General features: G+C 48.3%; 1 pseudogene; it reads right to left on the bottom strand.

Annotated features, from left to right (window-relative positions):
• Positions 1-3,037: 3,037 nt before the first annotated feature.
• LOC128590813 (protein phosphatase 1 regulatory subunit 26-like) lies at positions 3,038-6,899 on the bottom strand (annotated as a pseudogene).
• Positions 6,900-19,131: the final 12,232 nt, after the last annotated feature.

Raw genomic sequence — 19,131 nt, forward strand, 5'->3', positions numbered from 1 at the left:
GGCCACAGTAAACAAAAGCCAGCCTCCATTTTTGAACTTGTCAGCAAACAGCGCCTAGTGCAGCGTTGAAGGTTGGCGGGCGAAGCGTGCAGAGGCGTTCTGTTCTCAGAGGGCTTTTAGGGAGGCGGGGACGCATATTAACTTAATAATAAAAACTAATAAAACTAATAATCCACAGTTCCATGTGGCCGTGTTCAGCGCTGTCTTTGAAGCTACCCTTGTCTCACACGGTTTGGGTTGGGGTTTCTCCAGTTTCTTAGGTGTCAAGTTCAATTCAGGCCGCTTCTGCTTCCCCCAGCTTTCAGGCTTGGTCAGTGACTACATAACTCTGCACCTTACCTTACCTTACCTTAACAACGTTACTGGGCAAACAGCCACAGTCGGGGTGGATGTGCCTGTTTATCTCTATGCCTCCAGTCTCTCCCGTTTAAAGCTATTTTTTTTGCCACTTGGTTTTCCGCTCTTACTATTATTGTCGGCTTGCTTATTGTTCGTTCCTGATTCCCAGGTATATGTATACTCTAAGATTAATAAACGCTAATAAGATAATCATAATGATGAATTATGAAGTTAAATTTTTTTTTCCCATTCAGATGTTTGATGCAAAAATGCTTCAACCAGAATAAAAACAAAAGGTTATAAGATCGGGTGGCCCCTGTGGCTCAGTGGGTAGGGCGCCGGCCCCATATACCGAGGGTGGCGGGTTCAAGCCCGACCCCGGCCAAAGCTGCAACAAAAAAATAGCCGGGCATTGTGGCGGGCGCCTGTAGTCCCAGCTACCCGAGCGGCTGAAGCAAGGGAATCGTGTAAGCCCAGGAGTTGGAAGTTGCTGTGAGCTGTGATGCCACATCACTTACTGTGGGCGATAAAGTGAAACTCTTGTCTCTACAAAAACAAAAAAAAGTCATAAGATCAGATGAATCTTATGACCCTCGCAAAAGTGTATCTTAAAGTTGGAATAATCAAAACGAAGCTATTATATGAAAACAACATTGCCCTTCTTCCTCCTAAGCCAAAAAAGACTGCGTAAGACAGAGGCACAAAGAAATAAGGAACCTGAGGATTTTGCTTCTAGTTTTGGTGTTCTTTTTTCCTTCTTACAGTTAACTGCTTAACATTTAGAAAGATGAAGTGGTTGTGGAAATCTAGCTATGTAAAAGTGAAGAAATCTTAGTCTTTCCTTCTGGGAATTCTTTGCCAAGGGTACCATAGCAACTAAAAGAATCTATGATGACATACCTAGATATTTAGAATTTCCAAAACCATTTTTTTTTTTTGAAACAGTGTCTCACTTTGGCACCCCCAGTAAAGTGCAGTGGTGTTATCATAGCTCATAGCAACCTCACACTGCTGGGCCCAAGCCATCCTCTTGTCTCAGCCTCCCTAGTAGCTGGATCTGCAGGTGCCCACGACAACACTTACATTTAACTATATTCTTTTTTTTTTTTTTGTGGAGACAAGAGTCTCACTTTATCACCCTGGGTAGAGTGCTGTGGCATCACATAGCTCACAGCAACCTCCAACTCCTGGGTGTAGGCGATTCTCTTGCCTCAGCCTCTTGAGTAGCTGGGACTACAGGTGTCCGCCACAACGCCTGGCTATTTTTTTGTTGCAGTTTGGCCAGGCCAAACTGGGGCTGGCGCCCTACCCACTGAGCCACAGGCACCACCTATATATTCGTAGAAGTTATAATAAATGGCTGGGTGCCCGTAGCACCGTGGTTATAGCACCAGCCACATACACTGAGGGTGGCAGGTTCAAATCTGGGCCAGGCCAGCTAAGCAGCAATGACAAATGGAACAAAAAAAAATAGCCAGGTGTTGTGGCAGGGGCCTGTGGTCCTAGCTACTTGGGAGGCTGAGGCAAGAGAATTGCTTGAGCCTAAGAGTTTGAGCCAGAAAGGCACTATTGTCAGGATGACTTATTTTCTTTTGCATTTCAGCCAAAGTGTTAAACCTTTTTACAGTAATTCTTATATATTTTAATATACCCTTCTATAGAGACTTACTGAAAACAGATTCATTTTTTAAGTTTTCTTTTCCATATAAAAAAAGGTTTATTGGGCGGCGCCTGTGGCTCAGTGAGTAGGGCGCCGGCCCCATATGCCAAAGGTGGTGGGTTCAAACCCAGCCCTGGCCAAACTGCAACAAAAAAATAGCCGGGCGTTGTGGTGGGCGCCTGTAGTCCCAGCTGCTCGGGAGGCTGAGGCAAGAGAATCACATAAGCCCAAGAGCTGGAGGTTGCTGTGATCCGTGTGACGCCATGGCACTCTACCGAGGGCAGTAAAGTGAGACTCTTGTCTCTACAAAAAAAAAAAAAAGAGATTTATTTAGATTTAGAATCATCTAGTGACTGGACAGATATTAACCAACTGGGGCTCCAGAGCCACAGCAGGGCTCTCCTGGCCTCCACCTGCAGTGGCCCGGCTAGTTGACCCTTCCGTGCTGGTTGGTCTCTGCTTCAAAACATTTTCCAGCTGAAGGCTGTGACTGCCGTTTTCAGAAGATGTGCTCTGGCCTCAAGGGACTGGGGTGGGAAGTCCTTTGCACAAAAAGTGTTGTCCTGGGAGCTTCCCAAAAGACACTGTTGGGCATTTCAGTGATTCTTGGCGAAGGCGACTGCTGTCTCTCTTGGCTTGAACGGTGGTACCACTGGACACTGTCACCAGCGGTCTACTGGACAGCAGCAGCCTCAGTGTCTGTGAACCTGGCCATGATGGTAAGAACCAAATGTTTGGTAATCTAAGACTTGCAAGCAGACCACAGAAAACTGCAGTTAGGGACGCCCTACAAAAGTGAACGACAATATTTTCCAAAAGTACTTTTTACAGCACTTTAAATAATTTACAAAAACTTACAAAAATCAAATTTACCGGGACACATCTGTTAAATAAAACCATGGTTTCATGTCAGTGTACATATGTACAGGGACGCGTGTAACGGATAGTGTCTCGCTCTGTACTCATGAACACCATCTACACGCGTGCTCAGGTACACAGACCGCTTTCCACAAATGCTACGAACACCAGGATGCACACTCAAAACTTGAGAGCTTTGCCCTTCACTACTGAGTGGCCACCGCCATCCTCCATGGAGGTGTCGCTGAAGTCACTGGCATCACTGCCCAGGGCCTCCTGGTCCTGGTCGTCCTTGTCCACGACCCTTTGTCGATACTGCAGGTCTAGAATGTTTTCCTCTGGGCCTGAGTTCTTCCTGTCATGCAAACCAAGCCCTGCCTGGGCCTTCTGCCGTGGCCAGGACCCACCATCCTTCTTCCCGAGCAGGTGTGGGCTTCCAAACACAGGGCTGGGCCCGCCCTGGGCCTCCCTGAAGGCTGAGAAGGACGGGCCCTGCAAAGGCAGCCCCGGGTGGGAGCTGAAGAAAGCAGCCTGCTTACCCCCCCAGGACACACTCTTTCCTCCGAAGTGGAAGAGCTGAGTGGACAGCAGGGGGGAGAAGCCTGTGAAAGGCAGGCCGGGCGGGCCTCTGGTCAGGCCTTCCGGCCGCTTCTCTCTCTCTCGTTCCCCAGGCCCCCTCTCCACGCTGAGTCTCTGCCTTCCGAGTTCAGTCGGGCTGGGCAGCCGACTCTGGTGGGCAAAGTCGCTCCAAGGGAGGGTGAGGTCAGCCTGGGGTCAAGTGTCCCTCTCAGCTCCTGAGCTGGGAGTTGGGAAGCTCCGGCTCCCGTAAATCACATGGAAGGTCCCCCCCCCAGCACCTCCTGCCTTGGTGCCTGCTTTGGCACAGCTGGGCAGCTGACCAAAACCACTGTTGGCGACAGCAGGCTCTGCCCCTCGTGGGCCCTGGTCTTTGTGGATGTAAACGTTCCTCCTACTTGGAGACCCCTTGGCAGAGATATTCCCACTTGTGCCTCTGGCTGGAGCAGCCTGGCTGAGAGGCAGGTCCCCTTCTGCATTCCAGCTCTCTCTGTTCCTCGTAGTCCCTGGGTCAGCTGAGGGGCCCCCTTAACCCTCTGGCTCCGAGTACACACCCAGGGCTGCAGGGCTGGCTCTTTCCTGCACGACACCTCCAGCCTGGTGGGGCCCCCCATGCCAAGAGTGGGGGCACCCTCTGCTTGAACTTCTGAGCTGCTCACGGATTCCTTAGCCTTTTCCGCCAAAAACTTCCTAATCTCTAGTTCAATGCTATCGTTGCTGTCCACAGAACTGCTGTCATCAGACAGGAAGCTGGGGCTTGGAGCTGGACTCTGATGCTCACCAGGGAACAGATTCCCTTCGGAGGGGTTTCTCCTTAATTGGAAGGTTGGGGTCACATCCTGGTCTTTAGTACCCTCAAGCTTGGTTTGCTCTGTCACACTGCCAAAGATGCTTAGAGGTCTTTTCATGGGGCTCTCTCCACTGTCTCTCTTGGACTTGGAGAGGCAGCTTTTCAGCACCTGTGGGGTTCTGTCTTTCCAGTCTCTCTGGCACCCACCTGGCTTATCCAAGAACTGCGTCTCAGTAGTGCTGAACCTGACTTTCTTCTTACATGCAGCCTTGGGGTCCTTGCACCTCTTCTTAAGCTTTCATTTGGATCTTAACAAGTCCTTAATGGCCGTGTCAAGGTCCTTGTCACTGTCCAGTGAGCTGCTCTTGTCCTCAGAGCTCTCTTTCTCATCTACACACCTCACATCAACCGCCTTACAGTGGCTCTGAGGCGCATGTGCACCATTGGGCCTCCTGGCCTCACCCTCCCTCCCAGGGGACTTGCCAGCTTTGCCCTGGCTGGGCAGGTTTTGTCCATCACAGCCAGGCTCAGCTGTCCCCAGGGCGTGGTCAATGTCCTGGCCACCCTCTTTCACCACCTCCCTCGTTTTCTTGGGCATGGATGGCCTTACTGTGTGGCTGCCGCCCCTGTATTTCCTTTTACAGATTAGTGACAGGTCTGGTGTTTTAGGGAGGGGGGCCCTGGGGCCACCAGTCTGGCTGTTGGGACCTGGTGGTGACAGCAGCCCCTGTACAGCCTGAGGGTCAATTTCGGCTCTGGCTAGTAACTCCCTGATTGCGCCTTGAGGGCTAAAAATGTCAGGATCTCCTGCTCTATGCTATCATCACTGTCCACGGAGCTGCTATCACTGCCAGAGCAGGAAGGCATGTTGGAGGAGTAGAAGAGTGGGCTTGTGGAGAGCGACCTGTCGCTGCCCTCCACAGGGGCTGGCAGGATCGCCTTGGAAATGTCCAGGATAGCTTCTGCACACATCAGCTTGGCGGACGTGTCTGCCTGGCATGAGGATCGTTCCACAAACTCGCTTCTGGAAGCAGTGCTTACTGCAAGAAGTTTTGGTTTCCGGGCAGCACCTGTGGCTCAACAGGGTAGGGTGCCAGCCCCATATGCCAGAGGTGGTGGGTTCAAACCCTGCCCTGGCCAAAAACTGCAAAAAAAAAAAAAAAAAGTGACTTTGTTAGCCGGGCATTGTGGCGGGCACCTGTAGTCCCAGCTACTTGGGAGGCTGAGGCAAGAGAATCGCTTAAGCCCAGGAGTTGGAGGTTGCTGTGAGCTGTGTGAGGCCACGGCACTCTACTGAGGGCCATAAAGTGAGACTCTGTCTCTACAAAAAAAAAAGAAGAAGTTTTGGTTTCCTTTGGCAGCTTGGGTGTGTGGCTGGCATCAAGGTCCCCAGGGCCATGCTCAGCAGGCTTTGCAGCCATGGACTTCTTCCTGCTGGGTGTTTTCCTATGGGTTTCAGGCAAGGCACTTTTCTGAGCACTGCTTGTGCTGTCTGCGGGCGGATTGGGCCTCTTGTCCTCCCGGCACTGGGCTCTCTGTGGCAGGCCCCCACTGGCCTCCTTCCTTGTCTTCTCCAGTTGGTACAGCTGGATGGCCGCCTCGATGCCGTCATTGCTGCTGGAGTCAGAGCCCTCAGGCACCAGGGCCGCACTCCTGACCGGCTTTCCCCGCCTTGTGGTGCCAACACTCCTCTTAACCCCGCCCTTACTCTGCATGGCTTCTGCAGGGCGGCAGTGGGTGGCAGGCTTGAAGGCTGCCAGCTTTGTGCTGCCCAGGGTCTCTGGCCCAGAGGTGACCTAAGACCTGAGGCTTCTGGGCTGTGCATTCACCTTGGTGAACCTGGGAGGTTTTCGGAAGACAAACTCCTTACAGGCTGCCGTCAGATCCTGCCGTGGTGCCCCCTTAATGGTCAGCTCTTTGCAGGATTTAAGCAGTGATTTGGCCGAATTTGGCTCTAGTTTTTTATCCATGGACCCATCATATTTTGGGGCTTCATGTTGCCTTTTCTCAGTGAGAAACTGCTCTGTTTCTGCCCTGATGCTCTGTTCAAAGGAGCCATCGCTGCTGACACTAACCGGGGAGGTGGAGCCTTGGTCCTTGCTGGCTCCCACATGGCTGCCAGGGACCAGTTTGGGGGGACACAGCCGGGGCACTGTTGTGAGGAGGCTCTGGTTTACATCTACTGGTCCCGCCTGTGGCTCCAGAGGGCTGGGCCCTGCTGGACACAGGATGTGTAGCTCGGCCCTTTGCCTTCAGATACTCTTGGATGGCCTCCTCCATGTCCTGGTCCACAGAATCGTCACTGTCCGAATCCAGGACCAAGGGGCCAAGGTCTGCAGCTTCCTTCTCCCCCATGAGGTCAAAACTGTCAGCACGACCACAGGCCCCGAATGCAGGTAGCTCTTTGCACACAGCAGGGTTGGCAGCTAGCTGGGCCTCTAGGCACCTCTCGGCCCTCTGGCTTCTCGGTGGTGCCCGCTCATGGTTCATGCCCAGAGCAGCCTCATCGCGCTGCAGCGAGCTGAGGATCATCTGCACTTTGGCGCTCACAGACGCTCTCTTGACACCCTCTTTTGACTCTGAAAAACACCGGGGAAACCTAAAGCTCCCCGGTGGGCCAAAGGCCTCCTATTTGGACTGGAGAGCAACCACTGGAGGGGCGTTCATGAAGAACATTCTAGCAGACAGGGAGGGAGGTGCAGAGAAGCAACGCTTTACTCTTCTGCAGGTCTCACATCCTCAAAAGGTTGCCAAGCAGTGCCCATGAGATAAGGTCTGTAAATGCATCTTTGTAGGTTGAAAATAGACTCTGATGAACCCAGAACTAGGGGGTGTTTGCGAAAAGATTCATTCTTGACCTGATCCACAAGCTCCTCCGGCCCGCCGGCCGGTCCGGCCTGGCCCCGGCCGCCCGCCGCCCGCCGGCCCCGCCGGCCCCGCCTCGCGTCCCGGAGGAGGAGGCGGCCGGCCGGGGGCGGGCCGGGAGGCAGCCGGGCCAGCGCGCTCCGCCCTCGGTCCGGGCGCGTGGAGGAGGCCAATTTTTTAAGTTTTCATGTTCCTCCTAGTGCCAACAAGATGAAGTATTACTATTATATTTTATTTTTCACAGGTTCACAGGAACCTTAAACTGTTGGGCTCAAGTGATCCTCCTGCCTCAGCCTCTTGAGTAGCTGGGAGTACAGGTGCCAAACTAATTTTTCTATTTTTAGTAGAGATGGGGTCTCTCTCTTGCTCAGGCTTATCTCTAACTCCCAAGCTGCTACAATCCACCTGCCTCAGCCTCCCAGAGTACTGAGATTATAGGCATGAGCCACCGCCTCTGACCTTGTCTGGGGACTCAGTTTTAAGGTATTTCTGGGGTTCCTTTGGCCAAGAGGGTCCATTCAGTTAGCAGAGGGCTTGGCATTTTATTTTTAGTTCCCAGGTTAATGGCAGGACAATAATAGGAAACCAAGGAATATACTAGACTTCTGGTCTAGGAAGCTGTTTACTATCACATATTGCTCTTGGTAAAGCTTAATTGTCAGCAGTTCTGATTAACTCACAAGGTGTGGTGACTACAAATGAAATAGAGATTGAGCTAAGCCTCATTGAATCCAGGCCCTAAGATTATGACAGCAATAATCCACTTACTGATTGGGCCCTTTAGAAATTTAACAGCAGGAAGGATAAGAAATGTGTGCTTATTTGTACCCAGGGCTTGAGCAAGTAAATGTGATTGCGCAAAGGAAGAAGAAAGGGATGTTCCTGGAGGGATTTGCAAAGCCGAATATGGATTTAAGGAGGGGGGTGAGCTCCCACCTAATGAGCACAGCGTAGGGGTATATGACACATCTCCTGGAGGCTGGACACAATACAAGAGGGACCTTACCTAACAAATGCAAATACTGTAACCTAGTTGTTGTATCCTCAGGTTAATCTGCAATTTAAAAAAAGGTAGGGTGTCACTAAATCAGTGAGAGAGATTCTGGTTTGGGCTTGCTTAGGCAGCTCTCAGGAAGCAGTTGGGGCCAAGGGGGCAGAGCCTGAGCCAACCATGTGGCTCTCCTATCTGCTGGCTGTAGTGCTGTTCAACTGGCTCTAGGCTATTTGGGTTACTAGGTATCTATCCAAAAGAAAAAAAAATCATTTTGTTATAATGATACTTGCACTCAAATGTTTATTGCAGTTCAATTCACAACTGCAAAGATGGGGAAACAACCCAAGTGCCCATCAACCCACGAGTGGATTAATGAACTGGTATATATGTACACATAAGTATAGAATACTATTCAGACATAAAAAATATGGAGACTTTGCATCTTTTGTATTTACCTTCATGGATTTGGAGAACATTCTCCTAAGTGAAGTATCTCAAGAATGGAAAAGAAGGTGATGCCTGTAGCTCAGAGGATAGGGCACTCACCACATACACTGAGGCTGGCGGGTTGAACACAGCCTGGGCCAGCTAAAACAATGATGACAACTGCAACAAAAAAATAGCTGAGCCATTGTGGCAGGCGCCTGTAGTCCCAGCTACTTGGGAGGCTGAGGCAAGAGAATCACTTACACCCAAGAGTTTGAAGTTGCTATGAGCTGTGATGCTATGGCATTCTACCAAGTGAGACTCTGTCTCAAAAAAATCAAATAAGAATATCTCATTTAGCTGTACCTGAATCTCCATGCTTCACTAAATCCCTAGCAAATGCATCTTTTTTTTTTTTTGCAGTTTTGATGGGGGCCGGGCTTGAACCCTCCACCACCAGTATATGGGGCTGGCGCCCCTCTCCTTGAGCCACAGGTGCCACCTGCAAATGCATTTTTAGAGTAATTTTTTTGAGTAAATAGTATAACATTATATTACTTTAATGCTATCTTGAATTCTTTTTTTTAATTAATTTATTTTTTATTCTTTTGCTTTAAGAACCAGATAACTTTATTTGAAACAATGGTAAAACATAGCCGGGCGTTGTGGCGGGCGCCTGTAGTCCCAGCTAGTTGGGAGGCTGAGGCAAGAGAATCGCATGAGCCCAAGAATTAGAGGTTGCTGTGAGCTGTGTGACGCCATGGTACTCTACCAGAGGGCGGTACAGTGAGACTCCGTCTCTACAAAAAAAAAAAAAAAAAAGAAAGAAACAATGGTAAAACAGAAAGGAAAAACTTAAATGAATGCTCTGAAAGGGCCCCAGGGAAAGACCCGTGGCTGTGGGGACAGTCCCAGTTCAGTTCTCGTTGTTGCCACCTGGGGTGAGCTTGTCAAAGATGTACTTGGCCAGGCTGGCTTCTGGAGCCCCCAGCTTGCGCAGGCTGGTGAGGTAGCCACCCAGCTCCTTCAGGATCTTGACCTGATCATGCAGATACCTTGTTTCCCCGAAAATAAGACATCCTCCGAAAATAAGACCTACTTACGGGAAAGATAAGACATCCCCTGAAAATAAGACCTAGCGCATCTTTGGGAACACACCTTAAAATAAGACACTGTCAGGGTAGTTGGTCTCCAGGAAGCTGCAGAGCTTAGGGTCGCCCTTGTAGCTGGCCAGCTGGTGCAGGTCCCGGAGGCTTTGGTTGATGTTTTTCTGGAGGTGGAGGGCGCACTCCATAGCCTGCAGGCCATTCTCCCAGTCCTCGATGTCAGGCTTCAAGATGTCATGAAGGCGGATGCGGCCTCCATGCTCGTTATGCAGCTCCATCAGCGCCTCAGCATGCTCTTTATGCTCGCCAGACTGGTGTGGGAAGTAGCCGGCAAAGTGCTTCAGGGCCACGTTGTCCCGGTGGAAATAGGCAGCCATCAAGATGTAAACGTAGGAGGTGTACAGCTCCGGGTTGATCTGGCGGTCGATGCCGGCTTCGCAGTCGGTGTGGTAGTTCTGACGCAGCTGGGAAGGTGCGGCGGCCATGGCGGATGGTGCTGGATTAGGCGGTGGAAGCTGTGAAGGCGATGAAGGCTCTATCTTGAATTCTTAGTTTCCCATATTTTTTGTTTGTTTTGTTTTGTTTGAGACAGAGTCTCACTTTGTTCCCCAGGCTAAAGTGCTGTGGCCTCTGCCTAGCTCACAGCAACTTCAAACTTCTGGGTTCAAGTGGTCCTCCCCTCTCAGCCTTCAGACTAGCTGGGACTACAGGTGCCCACCACCTGTAGTACAATAACCTGCTGGTACAGTGGCCTCATTTCACCATGATGGTCAGCTCATTTTTTTTTTTGCAGTTTTTGGCCGGGGCTGGGGTTTGAACTGGCCACCTCTGGTATATGGGGCCAGTGCCCTACTCCTTTGAGCCACAGGAGCTGCCTGCCAGCTCATTTTTCTATTGTTAGTAGAGACAGAGTCTCCCTCTTGCTCAGGCTGGTCTGAAACTCTTGAGCTCAAGGGATTCTTCCTCCTCCGCCTTCCAGAGTGCTGGGATTACAGGTGTCAGCCACTGTGCCTGGCCCCCACATGTATTTTAAAAGTTGTTTTTTTTTTTTTTTTTTTGGCTCATGAGTCCATGCTTGGTGTTGATATTTAGAGACTTAGAAACAGATTTTTAAATCAATATAATACAGTGCAAATACTTACAGTCAAATCTCTACATTACATAGAGCACACCTACTATATTTTTGTTTGAACCTTTTCCCATAGTGACAAGAAATAGGTACACATTCTATGTGTATTCCATTTTGTTGCAGTTGTCCACAATGCCCGGCTATTTGTTGTTGTTGTTATTGCAATTGTCATTGTTATTTTAGCTGGCCTGGGCTGGATTCAAACTCCTCTCGGTGTATGTGGCCGGTGCCCTACCCACTGAGCTACCGGTGCCACCCATTTCCTGAATTTAAATTCTGGTTCCATCATTCACCACCACTGTGGACTTGGGCATTTTTCTTTTCTCTTTTCTTTTCTTTACTTTTCTTTTTGACAGGGTCTACTCTGTGGCCCAGACTAGAGTGCTGTGGCATCATCATAGCTCACAACAACCTCAAACTCCTGGGCTCAAATTTTTCTATTTTTGTAGAGATGGAGTCTCACTCTTGCTCAGGCTGGTCTTGAACTCCTGAGCTTAAAAAAAATTCTCTACAAAAATCCTCCCACCTTGGTCTTCCAGAATGCTGGGATTACAAGTGTGAGCCCCCACGCCCCACCTATTTCACTTTTCTAACAGGTCAAATGGGGGCTACCAGCACCTATGAATTATAGAAAACAAATGAGACCATGGATATAAAGGTACATAGTTTACATTCAATGAATGAACTTTAGAAACATGTTCTAGGTTTTATTTGTAAATGTTATTTGGTAATGTTATACAGTTTAATAATTATGGTTTGGGTTTATGTGAAGAACATTTTGAAGATACAAATAGTGCAAAGAAATGTAATTAGGGTATGATTGAATTTGTTTTCTATTTTTAAGGTCCCATTCCACCAAGTGGTAGACACTTAATTATAGTCTGCTCTAGATTTTGCATCCTCTTCCATGAATTCCTGTACCCATTCTAGGCGGCTGGCACAGTGTTGAAGCCCAGTGGCCCAGGGTGGGACCAAGGTGAGCAGTTCCTAGGCCTGCTCTGAAATGCCCATTGATCCCATCAGGTTTTGGTCCAAGTAGGCCTGGGCAGGGCTTTGGGTCAGGGAACTCTCCTTGAGGCTCCTGCCTCTCTCTGACACATGCAGGGGTTCCATGCCCGCTGTGCTCTGCTGGGAGAACCCACGTCCTCTGTGAGGCTATGTCAGGTCTGTCCTGGTGTTTCTTCTCCTCTGCTCCTCCTGCTGTGCTAAGAAGTATGAATGATCTAGGTCTGTGGTCCCCAACCTCTGTCAGGGGGTGGGCTGCAGAGATCCGCCACCCCCTGTTATCCCCCACTCCTGGGAATGTGCAAAAAGTATCTTCCATGAAACTTAGGAACTGGGCTGCACAGCAGGTCAGTGGGCACTGGTCCAGGGAAGCAGCTTCATCTATATTTACAGCCACTCCCCTTGTTTGTATCTCTTGAGCTCCTCCTACCTGGCTCCCCATCCCTGGAAAAACTGTCTTCTATGAAACTGGTCTCTGGTGCCAAAAAGGTTGAGGACCGCTGCTCTAGTTATCTTGAGGCTTTCTCAGGTTCTACTGGAATGGGATGAGGGCCATCTTGCTCATAAATCCCCAAAACTGTCTCAGGTTTTCATCATTCTTCCTCATCCTTCTCTCCCTTTCTTCCTCTCACCCATTGTAATTCAGCACATGGAGCTCTCCTCAGGAAGCTAGTATTCAAGGTTCCCTCCCTTACCCTTCAGATTTTCCTTTCCTTTCCTCTGGAGAATTTTTCTTTTCTTTCTTTCTTTCTTTCTTTCTTTTTTTTTTTTTTTAGAGACAGAGCGTCACTTTATCACCCTTGGTAGAGTGCGTGGCGTCACAGCTCATGGCAACTTCCAACACCTGGGCTTAGGTGAGTCTCTTGTCTCAGCCTCCTGAGTAGCTGGGACTACAGGCGCCCTCAACATGCCCTGCTATTTTTTGTTGTTGTTGTTGTTGCAGTTTGGCCGGGGCCAGGTTCAAACCTGCCACCCTAGGTATATGGGGCCGGTGCCCTACCCACTGAGCCACAGGTGCCATCCTTCCTTTCTTTTTTTGAGAAGGAGTCTCCCTCTGTGCCCTGGGTAGAGTGCTGTGGCATCATCATAACTCACAGCAACCTCAAACTCTTGGGCTCAAGTGATCTTCTTGCGTCAGCCTCCCGAGTAGCTGGGACTATAGGCACCTGCCACAATGTCTGGCTAGTTTTTCTGGTTTTAGTAGAGGTGGGGTCCTGCTCTTCCTCAGACTGGTCTCAAACTCCTGAGAGCAAGCAATCCACCTACCTCAGCCTAATTGGGGAAAACAAAGTAAGGGGCAGAAAAGTGTCCAGCAAGTGATGGAAACAGCAAGAAGGTGCCATTAAAAAAAAAAAAAAATCCCATCTTCATCTCTTTTTCTCTTCTAGGTGACTATTGGTTGAATAAGGATGAGTTTTGAAAAACCCCAATTAATTTTAATGAAGGAAACAAAGTAAGTGTTTTTCTTCTCAGCAGGGAAGGCAATGTTGAAGTTAAACACCTCATTGAGGGTGGTAATACTGTGCAGTTAATTTTAAAGATGGGAACAAAAGAAGTGTTTTCATTCTCACTAGGGAAGGCAGTTTGAAACACCTCATTGAGGGTATCACTGCCAGGCTCATTTGGGACCTGATAATTGCTCCTCCTGACAAGACAATATGGAAAACACAGGGTGAAATCTACCAGCACTTAGACAAGTTTTCACTGTCACCAAGCAGCAAAGGCACATTTTCTCCCTTTCCTAAAGGAGGTTAGAATAGAATGCAATCCAATTATTTTTACACTGCCAAGTCCCCTGGAAGTTTCCTCCACTGATTTTATCCGGTATTGGTGTGGTGAAATTGATTCCACAGGGTCTTTGATACTGAATGAAGAGAATAGGGGATTTCTCTTCACATTTGTTTATTTTTTCCTATCTAGAGCTTTAGAGGATGAGAATATTCCTTGTCATCACTGCCAAATAAAGCTAGAACTAGTCAATAGGAAGGAGAAAGAACACAGTAGTTATGTCACCTCTGTGACTGTGAATTTACTCATTAATGTGGGGAAAATATCTGATGGCACTTTTTAGAAAGCAAGTGAGCATAATCAGATGTTTAATTAATTTATTTATTTTGAGACAGAGTCTCTGACATCCTGGGTAGAGTGCCATGGCATCATAGCTCACAGCAACCTCAAATTCCTGGGCTTAACTGATCCTCCTGCATCAGCCTCCCAAGTAGCTGAGACTACAGGTGCCCTCCACAACGCCTGGCTGTTTTTTTTTTTTTTTTTCTATTTTTAGTAACGATGGGGTCTCACTCTTGCTCAGGCTGGTCTTGAACTCCTGAGTTCAAACTATCCACCTGCTTTGGTCTCCTAGAGTGCTGGGATTACAGGCATGAGCCACTGTGCCCAGCCTTAGAAGCAGGGTTTTATTTATTTACTTATTTATTTATTTATTTTGAGAGAGAGAGAGTCTCACTGTCCTCAGTAGAGTGCTGTGGTGGCACAGCTCACAGCAACCTCAAACTCTTGGGCTTAAGCAATTCTTTTGCCTCAGCCTCCCAAGTAGCTGGGACTATACGCGCCTACCACAATGCCCGGCTATTTTTCTGTTGCAGTTGTCATTGTTGCTTAGCTGGCCCTGGCTGGGTTCGAACCCACAGGCCTTGGTGTATGTGGCTGGCATGCTAACCACTGTGCTGTGGGCATGGAGCCAGAAAGCAAGTTTTAAATAAAGGAAATTTTTAGAAAGGAAATGTGATAAAACAATGAGATCATGTTGGCCAAGTGCTCCTGCATTGAAAACCCTAAAAAATAAAAGCATTCTAGAAATATAAAGTATATTATTCTATTTACCTTGATCCAGAATAATATGTATGATATTACATAGCTTATCATATTAGGCCATTTTCCTTTGGGGATAGTTCTCTCTCTCCCAATTTGGAGAATGAGCTTCAATAACTTCAAATGTTAACATAACTTTTCTGTGAACTGTCACATTACTGTCTATAGAATCTTCTCCTGGAGGTTTTACTTTCCCCCTGGGTTAGCAAGAGACTTTCATTTCTTCTTTGTGCTGTCACAACTCCCAGGAATCACAGGGAAGTCGTGTTTGCTCCAGGCTTTAGTCCTTTATTAGTGCTCATTCAATCTGTTTAACACTCTGCTGGTGTGCCTCTTTAGAAAGCTCCAGAAGTCCCTCCTGGCAGAAAGCTCAAGGGCCCAAACAGTGCAATCCACAGGCAGGAGGCAAAGGGGGTCATGTCCACTGGAACCCCCTCCGAAGTTCAGGTTTGGGGGCCACTCCCTCTCTCCTGGTCTTTCTCACAGTTCTGGATTCATGTGGGAGGAGAACAGGCAGTGGGAAACTAGCTCTTCCTAGCAGGTTGTACTCAGATCTGCTGACCAGGCCCCTGAGGGATCAGTCCAGCTCATATCTGCTGTTGGGGGCTGAGAAAGGTGCCCATCCAAGTGCAGACCATTCAGAGCCCTAAGTCTTAGGAGCAAAGTCCCTTTTCCCCGTCCTTGCACACCCAGGCCAGCCTTGCCCTGCCCTTGCAGAAAGACCTGCATGCCCAGAGGAACCCCTTTCCATGTAACAGTACAGTGTCCCACTGCATTGGGGGGCAGAACAGTGGGGCTCAGGCAGCCCTGTGAAAGATGTCTGTTGAAGTTCAGGGGCAGGTAGCCACTTGTAGGAAGGGGCACACCACATCCACCTAATGCTTACTGAGCACCTTCCCTCAGCCTCCCCGGCAAGGCAGAGCAGGCCCGTGCTCCTCCCAAGATGACCTGGATGGACCAGCAGGCAGGGTCCTGCACAGACAGGATTCAACAGTCTGGTGGCCAATGACAGCAATGCCACTTGCCACTTGTCACCTTAACATTTGCACCCCCTCCCAAATGCATGTGAAACTTAATTTTCTTTCTCTTTTCATTTTTTTTTTTTTTTTAGAGATGTAGTCTCACTTTGCCGACCTCAGTAGAGTGCTGTGGCATCACAGCTCACAGCAACCTCCAACTCTTGGGCTTAAGCAATTTTCTTACCTCAGCCTCCGAGTAGCTGGGACTATAGGCGCCCCCACAACGCCTGGCTATTTTTTGTTGCAGTTTGGCCAGGGTCATGTTTGAACCCGCCACCCTCAGTATATGGGGTCCCCGCCCTACTCACTGAGCCACAGGCATCGCCCGAAACTAAATTTTCAATGTGACAGTTTCAAGAAGTAGGGCCTTTAGGCTGGGCACGGTGGCTCATTCCTGTAATCCTAGCACTCTGGGAGGCTGAGGTGGGATGATCTCTGGAGCTCAATAGTTCAACAGCAGCCTGAGAAAGAGTGAGACCCTGTCTCTACTAAAAATAGAAAAAATTAGCCAGGCATTGTGGCAGGAGCCTGTAGTCCAGCAACTTGGGAAGCTGAGGAAAGAGGGTCACTTGAGCCCAGGAGTTTGAGGTCGCTGTGAACTAGACGCCACAGAGCTCAATCCAGGGTGACAGAGTAAGACTTTGTCTCCAATAAAAAAAAAAAAAAAGTAGGGCCTTTAGTCTATCGGTGAAAGAAATGGAGAGAAATACCACCCATGTTTCAAGTCTTCATGGATGGGATTCAGGCCTCATAAAAGGGCTTGAGAGGGTGGGTTTACTCCTCCTGTTCCTTTTGTCCCTTCCACCACAGGAGGGCTCCATGAGAAGGTGATGTTTATGAGGAACTGGCCCTCCAAATACCAAAAGTGCTGATGCCTTAATCTTGGGCTTCCCAGTGTCCAGAAAAATAAATTTCTGTTGCTTATAAATTACCCAGCTCAGACTATTTTGTTATAGCAGCAGGAACAGATGAAGACAAGACCCACGTCTGGTCTATTTGTCACTGTTATTCAATATACCATTGCTAGTATTTTATTTAGAATTTGTGTATCTATCATAAGAGATACTTTTTATTATTATTATTATTATTTTTTTTTTGCAGTTTTTGGCTGAGGCTGGGTTTGAACCCACCACCTCTGGCATATGGGGTCGGTGCCCTACCCCTTTGAGCCACAGGAGCTGCCCCAGGTCTCTTTTTTTTGAGACAGAGTCTCACTATGTCACCCTCGGTAGAGTACCGTGGTGTCACAGCTCATAGCAACCTCAAACTCTTGCCTCAGCCTCCCAAGTGCTGGGACTACAGGTGCCTGCCACAATGCCCGGTTATTTTTTTTGTTGTTGTTGTATTTGTCATTGTTGGTTAGCTGGCCTGGGCTGGGTTTGAACCCACTGTAACCACTGTGCTACGGGCACCGAGCCCTCTTTTTTCTTTTTTTTCTGTCACATAGTCTCACTATGTCGCCCTTAGTAGAGTGCTATGGCGTCATAGCTCACAGCAACCTCAAACTCTGGGGCTCAAGTGATCCTCTTGCCTTAGCCTCCTGAGTAGCTGGGACTATAGGTGCCCACCACAGCGCCTGGCTATTTTTAGATACAGGGTCTTGCTCTTACTCAGGCTGGTCTTGAACTCTTGAACTCAAGCAATCCACCTGCCTTGGCCTCCCAGAGTGTTAGGATTACAGGCATGGGCTACCTTGCGCCCACCCCCACTACCCCATGCCCTGAGATGCTGGCCTTGGTAGGTGTGCATGCAGGAAGACATTTGCTTGATGCTGGTACAGGGCTTGTACTGATGTAGAGAGACACCCTGGGAAGCTTGCCTTCTTTTCCTGTGTGCTGGAGCAGTCACGAAGCATGACCATCAGTAATAACCACTTGAGCTGGCCTTGGTGAGTTTGTGCAAAAATAGCCAATGGAAGGAGCAATTAAAAATACTGCCTAGTGGTGGTCTTTTGGACTGGCAGATGGACCATTTTGTTTCCAGATGTTTGCTGAGTGAAACAGATTGTGTGTCTTCCTTTCCAGCTGGCTTGGAAGGTGAACTCCACTGACCTCACAGTTTGCTTGTCAGAAATGCAGAATCCTTCAGTCTGTGCCCCTACTGTCTCCTTCAGCCATACACCATGGATGGAGGAGGAAAATGCAGGTGCAAAGGGGGCCAGGACTCAATCCTATTCCCTTGAATTGCTTCATCTGCTGAGAGTAAGGGGCATGAGTTAGGCCTTGACACAGCAGCAGCAGCAGCAGCAGCAGCAGCTGCGTGTAGGGAGAGCCACATTACATCATGGAAGTGCAGAGCTTCATTGTTGGCTTAGAAAATAATGTTCACGTGAGGCCAATCTTCTAAAAAAAATAAAGCAGAAGAAGGTTATAAAAGGCAAGATTAGACTTTGAATCTAGTTTTCTTTATCTTTGCAGAAGAGAAGGTTTCATTTGAAAGGTTTTATCACCAGCAGGCAACCTTCGTCACTAGCTCCATTTAGAATGGACTGGAAAGTCGTAAAAACCTCTTCCTATTTTATGGCCCAGAGAACAGAAGCTGCGGGTGATGAAAGTCGGTGCAGGGAGGAATGGAAACCCCAAATGACTTTACAGCCACTCTCTTTTCAGCAAGAGCTCAGCAATATGTGTATTCACAATATAACATGTAATATGAAAAATGTGTATAAGAAAAGGAGAGAGGAAGTGTCATTTTATTTAATAAACACTGTTCATTTTAATATATGGACATTTTAACTAAATTACATGGAGTGTTTTCCTCCTAAATTTCACCTCAGGGTTTTTGAATTAAATGCATCCTGACATGGTTTTAAACGACTAGATAAAGATTTATCATCAGGTTATAATGTGGCTGGAATTATACTGACATAGAAATAATTGCTTCTTGATAGGTAGTCCTAGAGTTTCATGATTGAACCTACAAATTCAATGTCAGCAAATCCTCTATAGACACCTTCCCTGGATCTCCGTGGAGAACAACTGGCTTCTCCAAGCTTAGTGATTCTGACAGTGAATAACCAAGGGCCACCAATAAAGACCCTTGGGTGGCTTTTCCAACTTTGTAGCATCCATTTAGCATAAAGACATCTTTATGTACAAGCAAGACTACAAGGTGAGGTGAACGTTCTTTTTTTTTTTTTGAGACAGAGTCTCACTCTGTTGTCCTGGGTAGAGTGCCATGGCATCATAGCTCACAGCAACCTCAAACTCTTGGGCTCAAGCCATCTTCCTGCCTCAGCCTCCCAAGTAGCTGGGACTATAGGTGCCCGGCTAGTTTTGCTATTTTTATTAGAGACGAGATCTCACTCTTGCTCAGGCTGGTCTAGAACTCCTGAGTTCAAGGAATCCACCCACCTCAGCCTCCCAGAGTGCTAAGATTGTAGGCATGCGCCACCATGCCCAGCTGGGGATGGTTAACAGTTTAACTGTATTTGTCAACATAGCTAGAATAAGGGACGCCCACATAGCTGTAAAAAAAACAATTTCTGGGTGTGTCTGTGAGGATGTTTCCAGAAGGCATTAACCTTTGAATCAGT

This window comes from Nycticebus coucang, chromosome 1 (genome assembly GCF_027406575.1).
Source record: "Nycticebus coucang isolate mNycCou1 chromosome 1, mNycCou1.pri, whole genome shotgun sequence".
Classification (NCBI taxonomy): domain Eukaryota; kingdom Metazoa; phylum Chordata; class Mammalia; order Primates; family Lorisidae; genus Nycticebus; species Nycticebus coucang.